Source organism: Megachile rotundata, chromosome 4 (assembly GCF_050947335.1).
Source record: "Megachile rotundata isolate GNS110a chromosome 4, iyMegRotu1, whole genome shotgun sequence".
Lineage (NCBI taxonomy): Eukaryota > Metazoa > Arthropoda > Insecta > Hymenoptera > Megachilidae > Megachile > Megachile rotundata.
In genome coordinates, this window is record NC_134986.1 from 20,704,629 (window position 1) to 20,714,024 (window position 9,396).

Here is a 9,396-nt window from a genome sequence, read left to right on the forward strand (position 1 = left end):
CGCGGACTTAAAGATTGTACGAGAAAGTATAAACATAAGGAAAATCTTGGAAAATGCTTCGGCATTTAAATGGCTCGGACGAGTAGGATCTTGTAGCCACAACAAAATAAAGACCTCTACACTTTTCAAATATTATACTACATTATTACTTTACGAATAACTTTGACTTCTTTAATATTCCTAAGGTCGAAATGATTTGTGTTTCGAAATTGATTCAGTTTTGCATGAAGCAGGCTGTTCCATTAAAATTCATGACAAGAAAATGTCAAAATTCAAGCAGCATCGTAGATTACAGTTTTATAAAAGTTCCCCCGAGTTGATTTGCATGGTTCGATCTGATCGTACAGAAATCCATCCTTACGAGTTCCGCGTTCCGACGAACGCATTCGGTAGGAAGGGCGACGAGCCGTTTAATTATTTTTATGTAAATGCCAAACGACGCCGGTCGGGGATTACTGTTGCAATTCCGTGGGATGAACGGACGGGGCCAATCGGTGGGGAACGCTGGCTCGCGTAATGTTGCGAACGCGTCCCCGATCGCCACGGGGGTTACGGGGAAAAACCTCATGGGGCTGTTTACCCCTCGGTTGGGCGCGCTCTGATCGTCGACACACCGAGAAACAGATGGCAACGTGCTTGCATTCTCGATCAGAAATTCTCTGCGTTCTGTTCTTTGTCACCGATGATGTGAACATTTTCAAAGGAAAAATTTGAAGGGTTCACGGTTCAAAACGGTAAAAAAATTTAAACTTTTAAGGATTTTGACCGAGCATCGGCATTTTTAAATCCAAACTATTCACACGTATCTGTATCTGCTTGGTGACACGATTTTTAGTAGACACTATTGATCATAAATATTATTTTTTGTTTTTATATTAACATATTGACCGATACAGGGAAAATTGGTATTTGTAGTCAGACAGACTACTTAATAATAAGGGTACTTAATCTTTCAATTTTTTCTTTCAATCTGGAAGTGCATATTATTGTCTTAACATTAAGAACTAGTGTGTATCATTGTCCTAACAAATTTCTTTCATGTACTTCTCCTGCAAATAATTACACTTATTGCAGTACTTGCACCACACAAAGTGCGGTGCAGAAAGTGCATAAACAAAATAACCGTTGTTTAACGAAGGATTATACACCCTCGTAGTCGGTAGTTAGACGAGCAATGGGAAACTCGATATCAGAGGGAGACTTGGAGGCACTTGACTAGGGCCGGAGAAAACAGCAGGGTGCGTTTCGTTTATTACGAGCTTCGGCGGCCACGAAATCCGCAACCCGCAGCTTTCCTTCGATGACTAACGCCTCCAGCTTTTTGTTTGCCTACGCGATACCAGTTTATTTGTCGTGCAACGATAAACGCAGCCACTTCTACCGTGTTGCACCATCAACCGTTGCGCGGCGTTAGACAAACAAGGCATCTTCCTCCTCTAATCTTCCGATCGTTTCGAACGTACGTGAAGCGCGTTTGAAAATCATTTTTACGCGTCGTAATTCTCTTTTACAACCGGTTCAGGTACGGTGTCCAACGAGGTCGTTGTCCAACGCGTAATCGCTCGTCTCCAAATATAGATAATAGCGGTGAATTCCGTGAAAAATAGGAAGAACGAAAATCTCTGGGAATACTAATTGACACGTGGGAGAGAGGAAATGGCTGCTGTGGGCGTCGGACGCGATACGGGCCCTAACGCCAACGCTCGGGCCCAATCTGAAGATACTATGATTTTTTCCTCTCCCTAACTGCTATTTGATTCTCTATTTTCTACAATATTCGTATTGTTTGTCATATTTTTATGCAGCTATGTTTGACAATCATTGGTCACTGTAGCTGGCTGTGATATAAGTGCTACTTTGCGACATTGTAGCGTTCTGAAATTAATCTCTGTATCATAAAGGTACCTAAGAGAAGTTACTACGAAGTAATTTTTTTAACATCCTCGAGTTAAGCATCTCCAAGTGACCGCAGAGAATGTCCGTTTCAAGCTTCCCTATCGTCAGTTGACAGAAGATAAACGCGGTAGGCTGCAGTTACATTCGGTGTCGTCGGTCAGTCGCCTACGGCAGACACGTCGCCCCTGCTTTTATTATCTATTTACACCACGTGCATCGTATACGATACCGGGCGTATCACGGACGGATCAACAAAGATTTCTCCGAAATTCGGCAAACTGTATGACACAACCCCATAAAGATATTAACGCCTGCTTTTGTGTACCAAGGTTAATAATTTCGACGAACGAATCGATCCTTAGTCATCGAGCCTCATTGTCGAGAGTAGAATACATTAAAGTCATTTATTATTCATCGATAGATAGTATCGGAAAATCATGACACCATAAATACGGCAATTATCTGGAACACGGGATGTAATCGCGAAACATATTATTTAGCAAAGAACCCTGTCCTCGTTTCATAATTTATACGAACGCGAATCGAACGGGCGTGACAAAATGTTTGAACGATGCGCAAATCGAGCAAACAGGTACTTCGTTGTCCGACAAGATTTCTCGCTTCACACGATCGCCTCCAATTTCAATCAGGCTACGCTAACTCGAACCACGAATCACCGTTAATCCGCCTCTTTGCCATTCTCGAGCGTGTAACACATTACACGCGGCGGACGAATCGATGAACGCGTCAGCTTGAATCCCGTCGCGCCTACAACGATCCGTTTCATGCTGAAAATCGCGTGCACCGCGTATTACCTGCTAATTAAATCCAGGAAGGTTCGAACGACGTCGAACGAGCGTGTTTTCCGCCGGACAATGGCGACGATTGTTCCCTAACCGGCCGTCATTATGCCTCCGCGCCTCGCGAGTTTATTTTAAACTCTGACGAGAGCGTTCGAAAACCGGACGATAACTGTTTATTAACGCAGGATGTTGTTCGTCGATGATTAAAAATGGTGTACCGATATTTCGGTCGAGACGAAACACGAGTTTCCCCAACGTCTTTCAGTCCCGAAGAGTGAAGTTGCCAAGGTGTGCACGAGGTACGGTTACGAGGTTACGAAGAAAGGATTACAGGCTGCAGCTGCAGGCCGCTGTTTACGCGGCTGCTGAGTGCAGCGATCGCAGAAACGAACCTTCATCCAGCACGTTCTCGAAACGTAAACCGAACGTTAATCGTCTCCGGCGAACGCTGAATAAAGCGTTTCGGTAAAACTCTGCGATTCTCTGACCCAGATTTTCTCGGAAGCCTTCGATTAAAAAGTGAATCATGTGAAACTCTGACTTTGAGTTTGGTGTAAGCTGATTGAAATAGTTCAGTATGGGGTTCACCCTAGAAATCTTGTGGATGCGTTTGAAAGTATTTCAAGGTTTCTTTATTTTGTCCTCTCTGGACGAAAGCTGGAGAATGTATTAGAAGACGCAAACTCGTCTGAGGACACTCGACATGGTCGCTTAGGACACTTGGGCCGGAACAACTTCCCCTTAAGGGGAAGTGCACTGACGAAGGGCACATGGCCTGCCTCGACTCTTGGTCAATTTCTATATTCTTAACACACGTAAGCGTCTACATTACATGGTACTTTGTCCGTACCAGGTCCGTCGTTAGATAGAGAAAGCTATTAAAAAATTTTCTTCCCCGAGTTCCTAACACAGCACTAGTTACTAGCATAATGTAGACATTCTCTAAAGCTCGATGCAATTCGAAATCTTGCAAGAACGTCTCCGCAGCTGAGCATGATACCTCTTAGACTGCAGTCGAGTCAATTTCTAAATAGAGGAAGAAGAAGAAAGATTATCGCGAATGGCAGGAAGCAGCAACACGCGATCTTAATTAACAACATAGTCTCAATTTGCTGGTTAGAAAGGCGGCGCGTCGAACGGTCCCCGGCGGGTGGCATAAATTTATGGGGCCGTCTGGTCGCAACTTCAAAAGCTAGCTGCTCGATATAAATCAGCCGAAGGGAGGCGAAAGGAACGAAGATGTACGGCCGTCATTGTTTCGCCGTTTCGTAGCGCGCGACTGAATAGATCTCGGGCCCTGAACGAAGGTTAATCCGCATTCATAATCGTTCACGAGACGCTCTCGCACGCACACGCACGACCCCGAAGGGAGACCATTCATTCGTTAATTCACTCTTTCTTCTGCCTTTCTGATACCTGAATGCGACCGGAAGCCCTTTCACGCGTCCTGATTTCGTCGTTTGAACGAGATCCACGGCTCCCACCTTTCTCGATCTTCGACCCTGCTTTCCCATCCACGCGACGATACCAGCTGGAAAAAAAACGCGAGGCATTTCGATCTTTCTATGGATCCTGACCGAGGGATCGACGGGCAAACGAGGATCGAGGGATTTCGAGGCTGTCGAGGATTATTCCGAGGGGTTGACGTTAATTCGATGTTCCTGACCCGCTTGCACGATTTCGGCATAGAACAGCCGCCATTATCCGAACTATTACACAGACGTATAGTTGTTCGAACATTCTGTTAGGCGTATGCTTTGATCGTATTGTACTCCGTTCGAAACGTAAAACTTCCACGTGCCACGAATTTGTTAACACGAACGGGTATAAGGTCGTTCTGTCGGATTGCTTCCCCAAACGAAATCGAATCGAAGGTTCTCTCGGTGTTTGCGCCGCTCTAGACACAATAGAAGCTCTCTTATTCGTGGCTCTTTCGACTCAATACCTCGTTGTCCGAGTACTTTGCTTGATTCCCTCTTCGACATTGTAGTATCCAGAAATAGAAATATTCCAACCTACATTTCGATGTTCCAGTAAACGGACGCAATTAAGCGGGTTGTGTAACTGGTCAGAAGTCTGTATCGCGTCATCTGGAAATTACGAGCTTCACGATTATTTGGAATACGTATAGTAACTTTTTTGTGTCTTCTAAGAACCTATGCGCGCACAGCTTATTCACGGAAAGTGAGCATTTAGGAGTTTGCCTTTAAATCTGAAGCTGTAGAAACGAATTCGATTTCCCAAAATCGAAGATAGATAAAAACTTTTTCTCGCAGTTATCCTTGTTCGCGGAAAGCTCGAGTTTATTTAGGCAGTCGGCGAACATTCTGAAAATTCAAGTAGTTCCACTTACTTCTGCAAGTAACAGAAAGTGGGTCGTGACACGAAAATGTGAAAGAGGAACACGAGTACGCGGGAACATGTTGCTTTCATGGATCTCGTAATTTTTTATGGGTTGTACGAACGAGTTAACCGGCCACTGGATGGATGCCTGTTGACAGTTTTGAAGTACACTCGGAACGTGTGCTCTCGAGACGAAGAGCAGAGGTGACAGCTCGTATCGTTCAGCTGGTGCTGGCTATTTCCACGTGGACGCGTGAAATGAGAAAAAAGAAGAGAGACGGAGGAGGAAGGAGAAAGATAGGCGTGCAAATTCGCGTCGAGCTTCTGCCGTGCCGATAATATTTCACCAAGGGGTCTCACCAAGACGAAGGAAAGATTGATGATCGCCATTGGCCAACTTCGCGTAACACGCGTCGACTTATCCTCGCCAACTTGGTCCGAGTTATTAACGCGAAATCGCATTACGCCTGACAGAACCCGATAATCACGATTCTTCTCGTTAATATCGATACAGTTCACTGACGTTGATGGAATATTCAAATCTTTTGAATCATAGGGACATTTAACCTCAAAGATGTAGTTGAGGAATTTTTAAGTTATGAAATTCTTAAGCTTCTCTGACAGGTCTAATATTGAAATACTTCAAAGTCTCGAAAGTTTAAAATTCCCAAAAGCTAGATTAGTAAATTACCAAGTCATAATGTTCCAAATTCAAAGTCGAAGGCTCCTAAGTTTTTGACAATCCTTAACCTTAAAGTTCCGAAATGACAAAGTAGCAAAATTGTAAGTTTGCAAAATTTGAAAATCCCCGAAACGTCAGAACTCTAACTTCGAATGGGCATCTTGAATCGTTAATAGAGTTGCGAACGGTATCGGTTGATCAGCGAGAGAGCTTCCGCTTGTTTACCGGGTGAAATTTAGTTTGTAAGTTTTCCAGCGAGTGCAGGTAGGAAGGAAAACAACGGCGGAGGGGAAGAGAGAGCGAGAGGAAACGTGATCAACGAACGATGACGCCCGTGGTAGCTTTGATCATGATAGTCTTTGATCCTAGCCATTCCGCGGATCAGTTTCTTGTCGTTTGTGTCGACTTTGTCGTCGTCGAATGAGAGGCAGAAATCGGGATAAGAAAATAATTATCGTCGTTACAGCGGCGAGGATAATGATACGCAGCTTCAAGGATATCGAGTTACCGTCGCGATACATTGATTTTCGTGTACTCCAGCAACGTTAATTGAAGGTTCGTACAAGTACGATCTCAATAGAGGCCGAGCCCTTTTTCCTATTCAGAGATAATCATCGTTCGAGAAATATCGCGGTGGTAGTTACGCCTGGAATCTGTTAAGAGGCGCCGAATAAGGAGAAAATTGTATTAGAATCTATGGAATAAAACCTTTACTTTTTTCTGACTATGTAATAAGGAAAGATTAATAAGGCCTTCGTTTTATTGAAGATCGAGGTAGAAGGAACGAGGAAGATCGAAGTTGAACAAGAAAAAGAATGATTTTGCTATTCGGAAGTATGTTTTACTTTGTATGGGAGAATATTATTAATCGAGGAACATTGCACAAATCTTGTTATAAGTTTACCAAAGTTGTATGAGGGCGCGCTTTTGAAACGGTACTGCTGGTGCTATCTAGTGGCTAGAGCTGGAAATAAAATGGAGTCTTCTTTGGAACATGAATTTCCATGAAGATTCATTAGCATTAGTAGATAACTCTGCGATACTGTTTCATCAAATTTTATGTAGTAATAATGACATTATAAATCACAGGAAGTATAATTCTCCACGGCTGAAAATTATTTGGTACAAAAGGACTATAGCCATCCAGTGATAAATTATCAATTTTACTGAAAGCAACACCTTTTATTGTAATAAAACCACTTTCTTTCTACTTGTTAAAATTCATGACATGTCCCAAGCGAGTAATACTAATACAGATTATAAATATCAATACTAATCGGTTTTGAAATAAGTTGCAGAAGTTCAGTTTCATTAGTTCCATGTGGTTACCGCCAGGTGGTTATAGTGTTTCGATACCGATTATGTGCATTTTTTTTTAATTATTAAACGTAACAATCTTAGTTAATTGTAATTTCAGATGAATGTTGGTCATAGCTCTTCAATTTTGTTAATAAAGCACAAAAATCTCTTCTTTGTAAAAATTCAATTATCTTTTGCATTAATTATTTCGTACACCGCTAGATGGCACTGATTATGCTCTTTCAAAAATGCGCGACATAAAAAATTGGAACAGAAAATTTACCCAACCCACTTAATTTATTAGTAAATTTACAGTAAAATAATTATTATATTGTATATGATAATCAATCAATTTTAAGGTATACCATAAGATATACTATAAAAAGAAGTACCTCAAATATGAAACAGTGGTAATTTTTGGTCATTCGAAATAAGAATCTCTACATGTTTATTGATGGTTTGAAAATTAGCTATAGTCGGATAGAAGAATGCGTTGCATAAATGGTCTAAGTCTGTTCTACAGTAGCTAGCATACCTTGCGTATGGTTTTACGAGGCGACAACTGACGAAAAACACTCGCCCATCCGTTTCCTCCTCGTGCATTCCTCACGAATTATCGTTCCAAGATAAACAGGATTCGACAGTTATTATTCTCGTACGTTGATGCAGTGGATCTGCTCGAAGGTTAAGAAACGAATCGCTCCATTTAAGATAAATTAGCACAAATTAATGTACCCGGAATATTTATCAGGGTGAACTTGCCCTCTCCAAATTACAGTCCCTCTCATATAATACAGAGAACATAATATTTAAAAATAACATTAAAATTAAAGTAATAAATTTCAAAAATAAGGATGCGAGTAAATTTAATTCCAAGTACTTGTGTTAAAAGGATTATTCATGTTTCATCCGACTAAATCGAAAAGTTATAGCCAGCGCATCATCGGGAAAGTTTTAAATGCCCCACTAGAGCAAATTGGTTCCGGTGATTTTTTATCATCTCCTGAAGCGCTTTCCGCTTAGCGGCGATGTTTAATCTCGATTAGGTAGCGCATTAAAATTTATTCGATCGCGTTAACGCGTGGCGAAAAGGCAGCCGAGAATCTCTTACCACCTACGTTCCTCCGTAACACGGTAGAAAAGATCGAGAACGAAGGCACTTCTTTCTCCCTTTTGCCCTTTTACTCGATATCCTGCGAGGATGTGGTTGCCGCTGAGAATCAATTATCGCGACTTCAAAACACCCGCTTGGCATTCATGTATTCCCGTCGACGTTCGTGATACAACAAATGGAAATGAATCGGGCTACGATTGCGTATTTACGTCCTCGTTTCCACTGACGCGACGGGAAAAAGAACGAGAACGAAGATCGTCGGGAGATCGTTAACTAATTATTGTCGTTTTTCTGGGAATGTTGTTGCGCTCTGGGATACTTCTTTCAAGTCGCGCAGCTTGAAATTACTTACAAAGGAATAGCCTCGTACATTTTTCTAAAGACAAGGACATTCTCGTCGATTAAAATAGAATTTCAATTTTCTCTCGCAACCGAAGATACCGACAATAACGAAGGCTTTTCGACCTTTATGCAACGTTTAAAAAATTCAATGAATAAACGCGTTGTAACTTGCCGAACGCCGTTCCATTATTCAGGCACCGCTAAGCATCCGTTGTAGTACAGCAAAAAGTTTTCTAATTCGAAATCCAATAAATCGGACAAAGGTTATGTCAACGGGGAAATGTCAGGTGGTATTTACCACTCGTGTTTATTATTATCAAAAATGTTTACGCTGGAACCATCGTTTGTCTTCGATTTTAATTCAGGAAGAGCCTAGGGAGGTTCTACAAAATGTTTCGAAAGAACCTAGAGAATTTAGGAATCCATCTGACATTCTTTACCCTGGTTAGTTTGGTTGTGCCACCGTTGAAGAACGGAAACACGACGCCCACGAATCGTAAGAAAAAAAAAACACCCATTCAATCTGCGTATACCATCAAATCAACATCAGCAAGTTTAATAACGCCTGCCAAAAATAGCGTTTCCCCCAAAGGCAACCCGGTATCGCGTATTTTTATACCCCGAGTAATTTAGGTTGTTCGGTGGAAGGGTGCAATTAAAAGTTGTTTTAACTCTGTATTCGACGGTACCGACTAAACCATTTTTTTATCCGACAAGAGATCATTAAAATATCACCGACTCAATTTCCGTGGCAACTTCAAAGTTCCCCTGTTTGTTTTGCACGGAATAGTAGTACAATAGCGGAATAGAACCCCAGCAAAATGCACTAGGTCTTATTATAGGCACGATCATTTGTTTATGGGTGAATCAGCTGTCGGATACTCGTGAATCACGTACGCGAGAATAAAGAATTAAAC